The sequence below is a fragment of the Camponotus vicinus genome, unplaced genomic scaffold (assembly GCF_025532165.1).
Source record: "Camponotus vicinus isolate PSW18456_S1 unplaced genomic scaffold, iyCamVici1.0 SCAF_13, whole genome shotgun sequence".
NCBI classification, from domain to species: Eukaryota; Metazoa; Arthropoda; class Insecta; order Hymenoptera; family Formicidae; genus Camponotus; species Camponotus vicinus.
This window is the reverse complement of record NW_028141949.1, coordinates 8,526,610-8,539,688: the sequence shown is the minus strand read 5'-3', so window position 1 is coordinate 8,539,688 and position 13,079 is coordinate 8,526,610. Positions and strand designations below refer to the sequence as shown.

Sequence of the window (13,079 nt, the reverse complement as noted above, 5' to 3'; positions counted from 1 at the left end):
ATATTTAAATTGCATAGGTTTTTAAATAGAAGCGTGCGTCTAAATTAAAAATAAAAAACCGTTTATCAAGTCTGAGCTGTATATTTCATTCTTAACACGATTCCTTATTTCATTCCTTATTTCAGTTTCTCCAAAACAAAAAGTTTTGAATAATTCCTTAGTAATCGAGGCATCTTGAGAAAACCAAATATCACTCGTTCCTATTTACACGTCGACAACAATGTTGACTTGCTTTTCTTTTTTTAGTTGTATACTGCTTGTAAAAAATTTTTGTAACGAATGAATACACTTAATATGCTAAAAATTATACTCACTGGTACAATATTATGTAGTAACCACTATAGTGAATACTGACGATGTCCTATTATCAACGTACTGGAAGATATTATTCCATAAAGTTACTGTACCATACAGTAGAAATATATTACCTCTACTTTTATTATATGCTTAAGAGAGAAGATGTGATTGTTTTGTATTGTTAAGAAGATAAGATTTGAATAAATATATCAAACAAAAGAGAGAGAAAATTGAAGTAATATATACGATACTTTTTTGTAAAACGCAAGAAGATAAAAACTAATTAGAAAGAAATTGCTGCGCATTCCAACATTCTATTCTGTCAAACAATAAGCGTATTTGCCTAAACTACATATTCCACATAACGATTCGGATAGCGTAATAATTTTTCCGGCATTTTATGATTTTAATTAAATTTCTTTGCCTATAAATTATTTTTAATAAAAGATTTATTATTCATTATTATATATTTTTTATAATTATGTAATTTTTTGAATATGATATTAGTATACACTTCAATATGACATATTCAATAATTGCTTGATTATATTTCATTAATTTTTGTGATTTCCTTAAAAATATTACGTGACTGATATAAATATGGAACTTTTTTATTTCAATTAGACAAAATTTATACATGTATGTGCTAAAGAGATAGATTATTGATTTTCATATTCCCTTTTTTTGCTTATAAAACTTATGGTTAATGCCCATCATATAATAAAGCGGAACATATAAAAAAAAAATGGAAACTAATTTTTCAACGAAATCGAAATGCAAATCGAAATGCAAATCGATCGAATGCTATCAATTTTTTATTTAATACACTGTACTTAAATGCAGTGTAAAAGAATACACATTTAGTTATTAAAAATTCTTAATAGATCCGCAGAATTCCTTTCTTAATTTTTTGCCTTTCTATCTACTATATCTCTACTTCTTCTTTTCATTTTTGCTATCTTATCTTATTTTTTTTATTATTTATTTATGCAATATTACAAAAGAATTAATAAAGATTCGCAAAATATATGAGGAATTATCAAAACAGATAAATAAAATTTGTAGCTTGAGTTTATATATAATGGATTCATTTTATTTAATTTTAAACGCTCCGGCAATGAAGTCTACACCATTCAAATTTTAATTTTAATTTAACACATATGCGAGCAGTAAGTTTTACATTTCTGGTCGTTCTTATATTATATATTATATTATTTTTATCTACTTATATGTTTTAATTTTATGTTACTTATTTTACTTTCGCCTATGTGCATTTATTTTGATCAAATATAAATTTAAGATATATTAATTGTAGATATAGAGAGAATTGCAATTTAATGAAACAAAGATTTATACATATTCAACAAATATATTTCGACAAAATTTATTATAGTTAAATTAGGATTTTTATATAGTTTTTGAACATATATAGATTAATTAACTAATTATTTTTCCCAATACATAAATGATTTTCAATTTTATAGTTTAATTTAAGTAACAAATATTTCTGCAAACAGAAATTTATTTGTTTTAAAATATACAAATAATAATATTTATAATTCGAAAACAGCAACTATTATTTACTAGGAATTTTTGCATTGTGTTTTTGTTGCAAAGAGAAATGGTTAGAAATATGTTAAATTATGTATATCGCCAAAATTATCTCAGGTATCCCAGTATAACTTACAGAAGCATAGTAATTAATTGAAAGAATCGGTAGTATGCATGGTACAGTTACGGATATAAGCTGCTAACATCGCAATGCAACATATATTAAGTCTTTCTGTAAAAATACTTCTTATACCATAACGATTCGTATGAAACATGATCAACATTATTACTCTGAAATATTAAAATGAAGTTACATTTGAATTATAAGAACGCTTTTATTTTAAATTTAAATGAAAATAAGAATCAATGGCATAACATATATTTCTCGATAATAAAACTGATCATTATAATTATCATTTCGTATAGAAGAGATATACATTTATATTATAAAAAAAAAATACATAAAGGAAAAAGATTTGAAAATAGACGTGCATATGTAGATTTTATTAATTTTATTTATATGTGTATATATTTATATATACATATACATTCCATTTTCCATTGTCTTTAAATGTGTATGATTTATTAATAACTTGAAAGAAATTTCTAACAATATATGTTTAAGTTTTATATATGCCCACAGTTATATGGAAAATATTAAATTATAATTCAATATTATAATAATTATAAAAAATATAATTTATCCTTTTGCTCTGAAATTAATTTCTTAGCCATAACTTTTAATTCTTTCCTGAATTTGTACGTGGAAAAGCATTCAGAAATATCACTTCAGCATGAAGTTTGTATTGATCATCATCATGTTATTTGCCACTAAGTCTATTAATTCTTGTTCTGTCACCTACACATACACAATTTGATCATTGTAGTATATTTGATAAAACATTTTATATACTTTGCATTAGAAAATAATCTGAACGTAATTATCATAGCACATGTATGCAATTAATGTTTAAATTATAATCTGCAATTTATTATTAAAAAGGGAAATAGAAATTTACAAGTTCAATAATATAGAAATAGAACCCTTGGCGAAGGACAGTGATTACGATAGTGACAATAGTGACGATATTCTTGATGAAAAGTTACAAAAGAAACAGCGAAATTTAAGCATACCTGAAATAATAACATTAAACGAAGCAACAAAGATATGTTGCATTTCTTATTACTATATGGAAAATGGATCGAAATATTGTACCGAATGCTTTCTAGAAGACCCGTATCAGTTTGAAGAAACTAGTTCTGTTCGGGAACATAGAACCATAGGTTGTAGCAATATGGATAATATGTCATGCAAAGGGTGCAAAAAAATGTTTGAATCAAATATTGCCCTGCAACATGTGCCCTATTTGCACAAATTAAAATAGATGAGTCATGGATAACATTGTAAGTATCTTTTAATTTATTATATGATATATCAAAAGTATCTTAAAATAAATTATTAAATAATTTAAACTAATGAAATGCATATGTTTTCTTCTGTTTTCAGAAACGGCTTCCCCACATAGCCCGACGGCCTATTTTATATATTATTTTTTCTTTTATATTGTATACTTTTTTTTATTAAACTCACACATTTAAATAAATTATATATTTTTAATTGTAACAAAAAAAATTGCAATTATTTACACGCCTTTCCCTTGCGCTCCAATCCTTTGCGTGCTCTCGCATTAATTATAAGTCTCGCTATCGTTCTCTCTTGTACGCGTTCTCTCTCACACGCGCGGCAAGGGTGTAAAGCAGTCGAATATTGGTATCATAAACAGAAAACATAAAAAGAAGGAAGGTTCCAAGATCCATTTCTCTTCATAGGAATACTGTTCATATTGTTTATACCGAGCGTAGAAAAAGACCATGAAAGGATCATGAATGGTTAATATATACAGTGGGTGTAAAAAATATTCGTACACTAGTGTAACCCTTCCAGTTTTGAGACCTTTATAATTCCTACAGCGGAGAGTAACATTCGATTTCAATCTCAGTCGTGTATTGTCCGAAAGGAGAGCGTCAGCGAGTTTAACCGTGGTATTTCTTTTTCCGTGTGTGATTATTTCTTACGCTGCAAATAAGATGGATTCTATTTTTCATTTTTCATTTTGGAAGAGGAGTTTTGTAGAGCTCTTATTTTCTGTGATACTAAAAGTGGTATTTGTCTGGAAGGTAGGTAGTGTTTTTGTGAAAACAATTGTGCGTATGTGTATGTGGATTTTTAATATATATTATTTTATAGTACCCCGATGATGTCAAAATTCCCGGGTTCATCAACATACAGCATCGACGCAACGTGCGGGCGGAGCGCTGGAACGCGCGACACGATCTCGCGGAGGAATGGGGCGACACCCCGGAGAGTCGCCAGGATAATGATGTAAATGGATCGTGGAGATATCTCGACATTTTTAATCTGCGGCTGCTCTTCGGGATGGAGTCCCTATTTGACGAAATCTGCGAACTATCGGTTATAAGATACGAAGAGAACAGAATAATCGAAGAGGAGAGAATACGGGAAATACAAAGAAGACTGGGAGAGGAAAGAAGAAGACGGTTACTGGAATACTGGTACGGCTCTGCAGTTCCAGGGGGCTAAGGTACATATTTCTTTTTAAAATTTTTAAATTAGTTTTTTTTTTATTTTTTTTATTTTAATTAAGATAAAATTAATGTAGCGTTTTTCCTGTTTCAGGAGCTGCCTCCCCCTTACAGCCCGGCGCACCGTCCGCATTATTTTATATTCATCATTTTATTTTCTTTCCCTATATTTTATTAATTTTTAAATTTTAATATTAAGTACACACACACACACACACACACACACACACACACACACAATTTGTAATACTCATACACACATTTAAATAAATTCTACATATTTTTAATTGTAACGAAAAAAAAAATTGCAATTATTTACGCGCCTCTCCTTGCGCTCCCATCCCTTGCGTCTCTCTTGCGCTAGTTGTAAGTATAGCGATATCGTTCTCTCTCGCACGCGTTGTTCTCGCGCTATTATCGTTCTCTCTTTCGTACGCGCTATCGTTCTCTCTCTCTCACTCGCGTTATTCTTGCAATATCGTTCTCTCTCGCACGCGTTGTTCTCGCGCTATTGTCGTTTTCTCTCTTTCTATGCTCGTCGCTCACTTACCTTTGCGTCGTCCTTCTCACGCCATCTTACATTGCACCATCCTTGTCGCACGTTGATGTCATCCTTGTCGCACTGTCCTCTTCACACACTTAGCGCTATCCTTTTCCCACATGTAGCGCTGTCCTTTTCCCACACGTAGCGCTATCCTTCTCACACCACCGTCTTCTTTCCGCGGATCCCCCTTCTCCTCGCAGACTCCCTTCCTCGCGCGTGACGTCATTCCCCGCGCCACCGAAATTATATTTCAAAAAGAAAAATGTATAATTATTTACGCACCTCTCCCTTGCACTACCCTTTTCCCATTCTTTGCGCTAATTATAAGTCTCGCTATCGTTCTCTCTCGTACGCATTTTTTTCGCACGCGATATTATCGTTCTCTCTCACACGCGCTGCAAGGGTACAAAGCAGCCGAACATCGGTTTATGATTGTTTATACTTGTCATAAAACATCCAACACAAACGTCCCCCGCCCCGCCCCGCAGCCCCCGCGCCTACGAAATCCCCTTCGTCCCGCGTGACGTCATTCCCCCGCGCCGCTGAGATCCCCTCGCGCCTCACCCCCCCTGAGAGGACCTGGGTTAGAACCGGCCTAGTATACCTACTATGGTGTCATTGGTTTGACCTTGGATGGCATCGTTAAGGTGAGGTCAAGGACACCTTTAATTTCTTAAATGGAACTATTTTTTATTACATATTCTTATAGCTTATGTCGAGAGCTTTCCAAAACACTATAATAAAGTATTTTTTCATCAAGTACTTTTCGAGTTATAAGGCTTGAAATAATTTCTTAATTTTACATAAACCATAAAATATCTAGTAAAATATTCATTTTTCGATTATCTTACCTTAATACTTTTATGTACAAAATAATGAGAGGAATCGATTGGTGTAAAGAAAACACATAATTGTTTCGAAAAAAAAAATGTAATTTGCAATTAACAATTACATTTTTTTTTTCGAAACAATTATGTGTTTTCTTTACACCAATCGATTCCTCTCATTATTTTGTACATAAAAGTATTAAGGTAAGATAATCGAAAAATGAATATTTTACAAGATATTTTTTATGGTTTATGTAAAATTAAGAAATTATTTCAAGCCTTATAACTCGAAAAGTACTTGATGAAAAAATACTTTATTATAGTGTTTTGGAAAGCTCTCGACATAAGCTATAAGAATATGCAATAAAAAATAGGTAGTTCCATTTAAGAAATTAAAGGTCCTTGACCTCACCTTAACGATGCCATCCAAGGTCAAACCAATGACACCATCTTATGTTCCCCTCAAAACCATACAATTTTTGTCGAAAACGTTTTTCTCTAAAATGCTTAGTTTTTGAAAGAAAAGGGGTGTACGCGTGGTCTAGGACACCCTGTATATATACAGGGTGACCCATTTTAACTTAGGCAGCCAAATAACTCGAAAAATAAGCAAGATAGAGAAAAATGTTTTAGACAAAAGTTGTATGGTTTCGAGGGGGCCATAAGATGGTATCATTGGTTTGACCTTGAAGAGTCATTCGAAGGTCACGTGAAGGTCACTTCAATTTTTTTAAATGGAACATCCTATATATTTTTGTACATTCTTGTAGCTCATCTCGAGAGCTTTCCAAAACACTATAATTAAGTACATTTTCGTTAAGTACTTTTTGAGTTATGAGGCTTGAAATAATTTCTTAATTTTACATAAACCGTAAAATATCTTGTAAAATATTCATTTTTCGATTACCTTACCTTAATAGTTTTATGTACAAAATAATGAGAGGAATCAATTGGTGTAAAGAAAACACATAGTTGTTTCGAAGAAAAAATATGTAATTTGCAATTAACAATTCCATATTTTTTCTTAAAAACAACTATGTGTTTTCTTTACACCAATTGATTCCTCTCATTATTTTGTACATAAAAGTATTAAGGTAAGATAATCGAAAAATGAATATTTTACAAGATATATTTTACGGTTTATGTAAAATTAAGAAATTATTTCAAGCATCATAACTCAAAAAGTACTTAACGGAAAGGTACTTAATTATAGTGTTTTGGAAAGCTCTCGAAATAAGCTACAAGAATGTACAAAAATATATAGGGTATTCCATTTAAAAAAATTGAAGTGACCTTCAAATGACTCTTCAAGGTCAAACCAATGATACCATCTTATGGCCCCCTCGAAACTATACAACTTTTGTCTAAAACATTTTTCTCTATCTTGCTTATTTTTCGAGTTATTTGGCTGCCTAAGTTAAAATGGGTCACCCTGTATATATATATATATATATATATATATATATATATATATATACATTTTAAGTTACCCACCCCAAAAATGTTTACATTTTTATATATATATATACATTTTATATATATATATATATATACAAATGTTTACATTTATATATATATATATATACATTTTAAGTTACCCACCCCAAAAATGTTTACATTTTTGATTATAGAACAAAATACTTCAGACAAATGTTGTTTGGTTTGAAGGGGGACACATAATGAAAATTACCTTAAGTGGCATTGCCAAGATCAGGACAAAATCACTTGGAATTTTTTAAATGAAACCATTCTATTTTTTTTTCATACAGATTGATTGATTTCTTGCAATAATCGCCATAAAAAGTTATAAAATGGCTAAAAAGTGAATAGTTTATGTTACGTCCAGGCCCTGGAATGGGTGGGCCCTATGGAAGAACGTAACTTACTTACCCCGTGACACATTTTATTCGGGCGTGTGTATGGATCGTGTCGAACGAATGTGAAGGGCCTGACACAGGTCAGCGACCGAAGGTCTCTTTAACGCTGTGTTTTTAAGCCTATTCGCTCGGTAGTCCCTTTTCGGTAAAGGAATTTAATCCTTGTTACGCGGGATAGGACCTAGTGCGATCTCAGGATTTAGGGAAGAGAACGGGTTAAATAATTAAATTATATATTAAATTAAAAATACAATATAATATTTAAAAAGATAAAGAAAGAATGAAAAATACATGTTAGCGCTTATAACTAGGTGTGTGTGGGTATCTGTGTGTATGTATATATTCTCGCGGGTGTTGCAATCGTTCGGAGGTCATCAGTCAGAATATACAGGGAGGAATTTACGTTAAGAATCAAGTTCTGACTGGTTATTACAATATATATATATTTAATATAATATAAGAAATAAAACAAAAATAAAAACCGAATGTGTAATAAGAATATGAATAACGCTTACTCATTAAAGGAAGTATAGTATTCGTCGCTTGCACATGTGTTGCACATGTGTTGCACATGTGTTGTAATTAGAATTAAAATTTTCTAAATTCGCTGAAACACAGGTCTAAATTAAAATACAGTAATAAAATTAAGATAAGAGATTCGCCAAGTCTGAGCTCGAAAATCATTCATCTACTTTAACGGTTTCTTCAAAAAGTAATGATAATATAAAGAAAAATAATGTAAAGAAAATAATAATAATAATATAAAGGAGATGAGAAATTAAAGAAAAGTGAATGGGAAAAATAGAAATAGGGAGAGTTAAATATATATAAAGAAAGGCTGAAACGAGGTATAAAGTTAGAAAACTATACTAATTCGCGCTGAATAAATCAGAAAGAACAATTAAAGGGAAATAAGAATCAAGGAGTTAATCGAGAACCATCTTTCAGAGAGAAAAGCAAGAAGTTAATAAATAAAAGATGAAATGTTTCAATTTAAATGGTGAAATAATAAGATATGTGAAAGAGAGGAAATAAAAATTACTCAATTTTACTCACTACTCGTTGACATCACAAGAATAAATGCTTTGATAAAATTGCAATGGCTGAAGTCGGATCTTCGCCATTATAGCATGAAGAGGTGGCTAATGGAGATGTCCACCAGAAGATTTTTAATAAATATCCACTTACACATAATGCACAATTAAATCTTAATAAGACATTTTCGCTAAGACATAAAGCGGATTAATAATTCATTTGCGTGACACAAGAAAGGATTCCCGAGGCTATATAATTTGAATCAGATTAAGATTGAATTCTCAAAATTCTGTATTTAACTATAACTGAATCTCAACTGTGACTAAGAAAAAAAAGTGCTAATGAATGAATGAATGAATGAATCCTCTCGCTGCAACTTGTGCTCGCGTATTTTAAAATCATTGCTCCTCCTCCTTACTGGATAGTAGGGATCTTTTTGAACGAATGAGACAATTTCAATTACTCTCTTCTTAGGGACAAGGAAGTTTTTGAAAGGAGAGGGGTTTCTTGAGATTTTTAATTGGTTGAGCTCTTTGGATCGAGACTTAGCTTTATCTAGTAGAATGGGAGTAGAATGACTAATTTACTGTTCATGAGAATTTGCTCGTGAATCAAACATATGTGTCGTCTCAAAGATTGTTTAGTTTTCTTTTTGATAATTTTTCCAAGATCCAGTATGCTTTTTGTCTAAATTGTCAAATAGAAAAGTTTCATATGGACCATTATAAACATGCGAAGCACTTGGATTTTTACGTAACAGCTGTAACTATAATTTTGTTTTAAAAAATCTTAGGTTATAGCTACTGGTCACCCTTAGTATTACTTTTATTTATTGTTTCTTACTTTAAGAGACAGAGTATCATATGCCTATTGTTGACGTGGTACTTGATAAGGATCGTTTGAGCGCAAGTGGTTTTACATTTCACCGGACGTACCAACTATAAACATATACGACTATTTGATTTTATAGTAAAAAATTTGAGTTGACAGCGACTGGTCATCCGCTTAATGTCAGATTTCATTTATTATTCTCCGTCTCAGATATCTACGAGTAAGAATTGGCCCTACCAATGTTTATCGTATAATTTCGAGGAAAGAAAAGAATCGTGGAGTCCGCCGGACGTAACATTTATAAGATATTTTATACTTTTCTTAATATAATTTTATATAAACTGTGAAATATATCATAAAATATTCATTTTTCAATTATCTTACCTTAATACTTTTATGCACAAAATAATGAGAACTCAATTTGTGTAAAGAAAACACATAGTTATTTTTAAGAAAAAATATATAATATACAACCTGCAACTACATATTTTTTCTTAAAAATAACTTAAAAATACATGTTTTTTTACATCAATTAATTCCTCTCATTATTTTATACAAAAGTATTAAGGTAAGACACTTGAAAAATGAATATTTTATAAGATATTTCATAGTTTATGTAACATTATGTCAAATTAAAATACAAAATATTAATAAAAAGTATATATAAAAATATAGTTGCTGAACTTTTGCCTGACAAATTTTTGTCTATGACGAGTTACAAAAAAAATATCAAAATGTATTATTTAAAATGGAACACCCTGTATAATATACAGGGTGTCCCATTTTAATGTCCCACCCCAAATAACTTTCTTATTTTTAATTTTAGAAAAAGATGTTTCAGACAAAAGTTGTATGGTTTCAAGAGGGACATAAGGAGGTGTCATTAGTTTGATCTTGAATAGTTGCTTCAAGGTCACGTAAAGGTCAACTTCAATTTTTTAAATGAAACCCTTTACTTTCTATTGCATATTCTTGTAGCTTATCTCGAGGGCTTTCCAAAACACTATAATTAAGTTAGTTTTTATTAAGTACTTTCCGAGTTATGAGGCTTGAAATCATTTCTTAATTTTACATAAACCGTAAAATATCTTGTAAAATATTCATTTTTCGATTATCTTACCTTAATACTTTTACGTACAAAATAATGAGAAGAATCGACTGGTGTAAAGAAAACATAGTTGTTTCGAAGAAAAAATTTGTAATTTGCAATTAACAATTACATATTTTTTCTTAAAAATAACTATGTGTTTTCTTTACACCAATTGATTCCTCTCATTATTTTGTACATGAAAGTATTAAGGTAAGATAATCGAAAAATGAATATTTTACAAGATATTTTACGGTTTATGTAAAATTAAGAAATGATTTCAAGCCTCATAACTCGGAAAGTACTTAATAAAAACTAACTTAATTATAGTTTTTTGGAAAGCTCTCGAAATAAGCTACAAGAATATGCAATAGAAAGTAAGGAGTTTCATTTAAAAAATTGAAGGTGATCTTTACGTGACCTTGAAGCAACTATTCAAGGTCAAACTAATGACACCACCTTATGTCCCCCTTGAAACCATACACTTTTGTCTGAAACATCTCTTTCTAAAATTAAAAATAAGAAAGTTATTTGTGGTGGGACATTAAAATGGGACACCCTGTATGTATATATATATATATATATATATATATATATATATATATATATATATATACAAGGTGAATTTTAATGGTTGTGTCAATCTTTTTATCATGCAGGAGATTACCGACCGCAATTGTAATAAATTGATCGGTACATAGATGTCAGATAATTGGATCGACCGTATCGAAGGCCGGGATATAATGTGTACAATTAAAGCAAGTTAAAAGCAGAAATTATGTGTGCAGTATGGATTTATTTTTATTATTAAAGCTACGTATTTGTTGTTGCTGTTGCTGTTGCTGTTGCTGTTGCTGTTGCTGTTGCTGTTGCTGTTGCTGTTGCTGTTGCTGTTGCTGTTGCTGTTGCTGTTGCTGTTGCTGTTGCTGTTGCTGTTGCTGTTGCTGTTGCTGTTGCTGTTGCTGTTGCTGTTGCTGTTGCTGTTGCTGTTGCTGTTGCTGTTGCTGTTGCTGTTGCTGTTGCTGTTGCTGTTGCTGTTGTTGTTGTTGTTGTTGTTGTTGTTGTTGTTGTTGTTGTTGTTGTTGTTAGCAAAAGGCGCGAGAATAGACCGAGAAGTGAGCGCGGCGCGAAAGAAAGAGAACGACAAGTCCCGATATATATATGTGTCTATGTACAGTCCTTTATTCTAATTCACAAATACAATTTTTAATATATTTACAGTTTCTTGACTAACGACGAAGAAAGATCGAAAAATTCAAGCTGAATTTTGAATCCGCAAGCAACGGAGAAAATCGATTTATTCCGCGAGCGACGGAAAGAACGTTTTTAATATTCGAGAGCTAAATGATCGCGTCCGAGACTTTTCGACAAAAGGCTCAGTGCTCCGTGATCGCGTCGATTTATACTCAAGCCCTTCTCGAAAGATCCCGATTTTTCGTGAACTCGACGGTTACCGAGACAATGTTTAAATTGAGCGATCTAACGGGTTATTTGTTGTTGTTGGATCTTTCGAGAAGGGCGAGCGCTGTTTTCGGATATTCGCTGACAAAGCGATATCTCGCTATCCAGGGGCGCCGAACGAACGGCCGGGCCCTCGACTCTCCTTTTTAGTCGAGGGCCATTGCGAGAGTTTTAATTAATTTTTTGATGTTTTTGAACATTCCGCCCGCCTCGCCGAAGGCGTTTGGCGAAATTAGGCTATTTGCGGCAGTGGATGCACTGCACGCAATGGGAGAATTTATTTTACAGTAGGAAAAAATTTCAGAATAATATTCTATATCTAATTAAAAAATTCAGATCCGTTACTCGCGAGATCGGATCTATTACGGTTGAGGTCCGTAATCCTCGCTGCTGTTGACGGGTAGCACTACGAGTTTCACTACCGGTCGTACGAACTCGGAGGCTGCGGTGCGCACGGTGACGACGCGAACTTGGCCGTCCTCTCCGGGGTGGACTTTCGTGATTCGCGCGAGTGGCCATTTCGTTGGTGGTGTGAGTTCGTTCCGGAGAAGACATAGCCGACCGACCTGGAAGCCCGCCTCTTCGCGTAACCACTTAGGACGGTGAGTTATGGAGTGGAGGTACTCCTTCGACCAGCGCTCCCAAAAGTGATCCCGCATTTTTTGCAGGAGCTGCCAGCGGGATAAACGAGTCGCCGGTTGATGCAGCAAGGACGGCTCGGGTACGGCAGTCAGGGCGGCTCCCACCAGGAAGTTTCCGGGTGTCAACGCGGCGAGATCCTCAGGGTCGTCCGAGAGCGCCTGCAGTGGCCGCGAATTCAGGCACGCCTCGATTTGAGCGAGGAGGGTGCTCATCTCCTCGTATGTTAGAGTGGCGTCGCCAAGCACCCGTCGGAGATGATGTTTCAACGACTTGACGGCGGCCTCCCAGATACCACCGAAGTGCGGCGCGGAGGGAGGGTTGAA

General features: G+C 32.8%; 1 long non-coding RNA gene across 1 annotated transcript; it reads left to right on the top strand.

Annotated features, from left to right (window-relative positions):
• The first annotated feature begins 1,794 nt into the window (after positions 1–1,794).
• LOC145963867 (uncharacterized) lies at positions 1,795–5,447 on the top strand. The gene is made up of 3 exons (XR_014436271.1): positions 1,795–3,252; positions 3,356–4,451; positions 4,547–5,447. It is a non-coding gene; the product is annotated as an uncharacterized LOC145963867 (long non-coding RNA).
• The last annotated feature ends 7,632 nt before the right edge of the window (positions 5,448–13,079 follow it).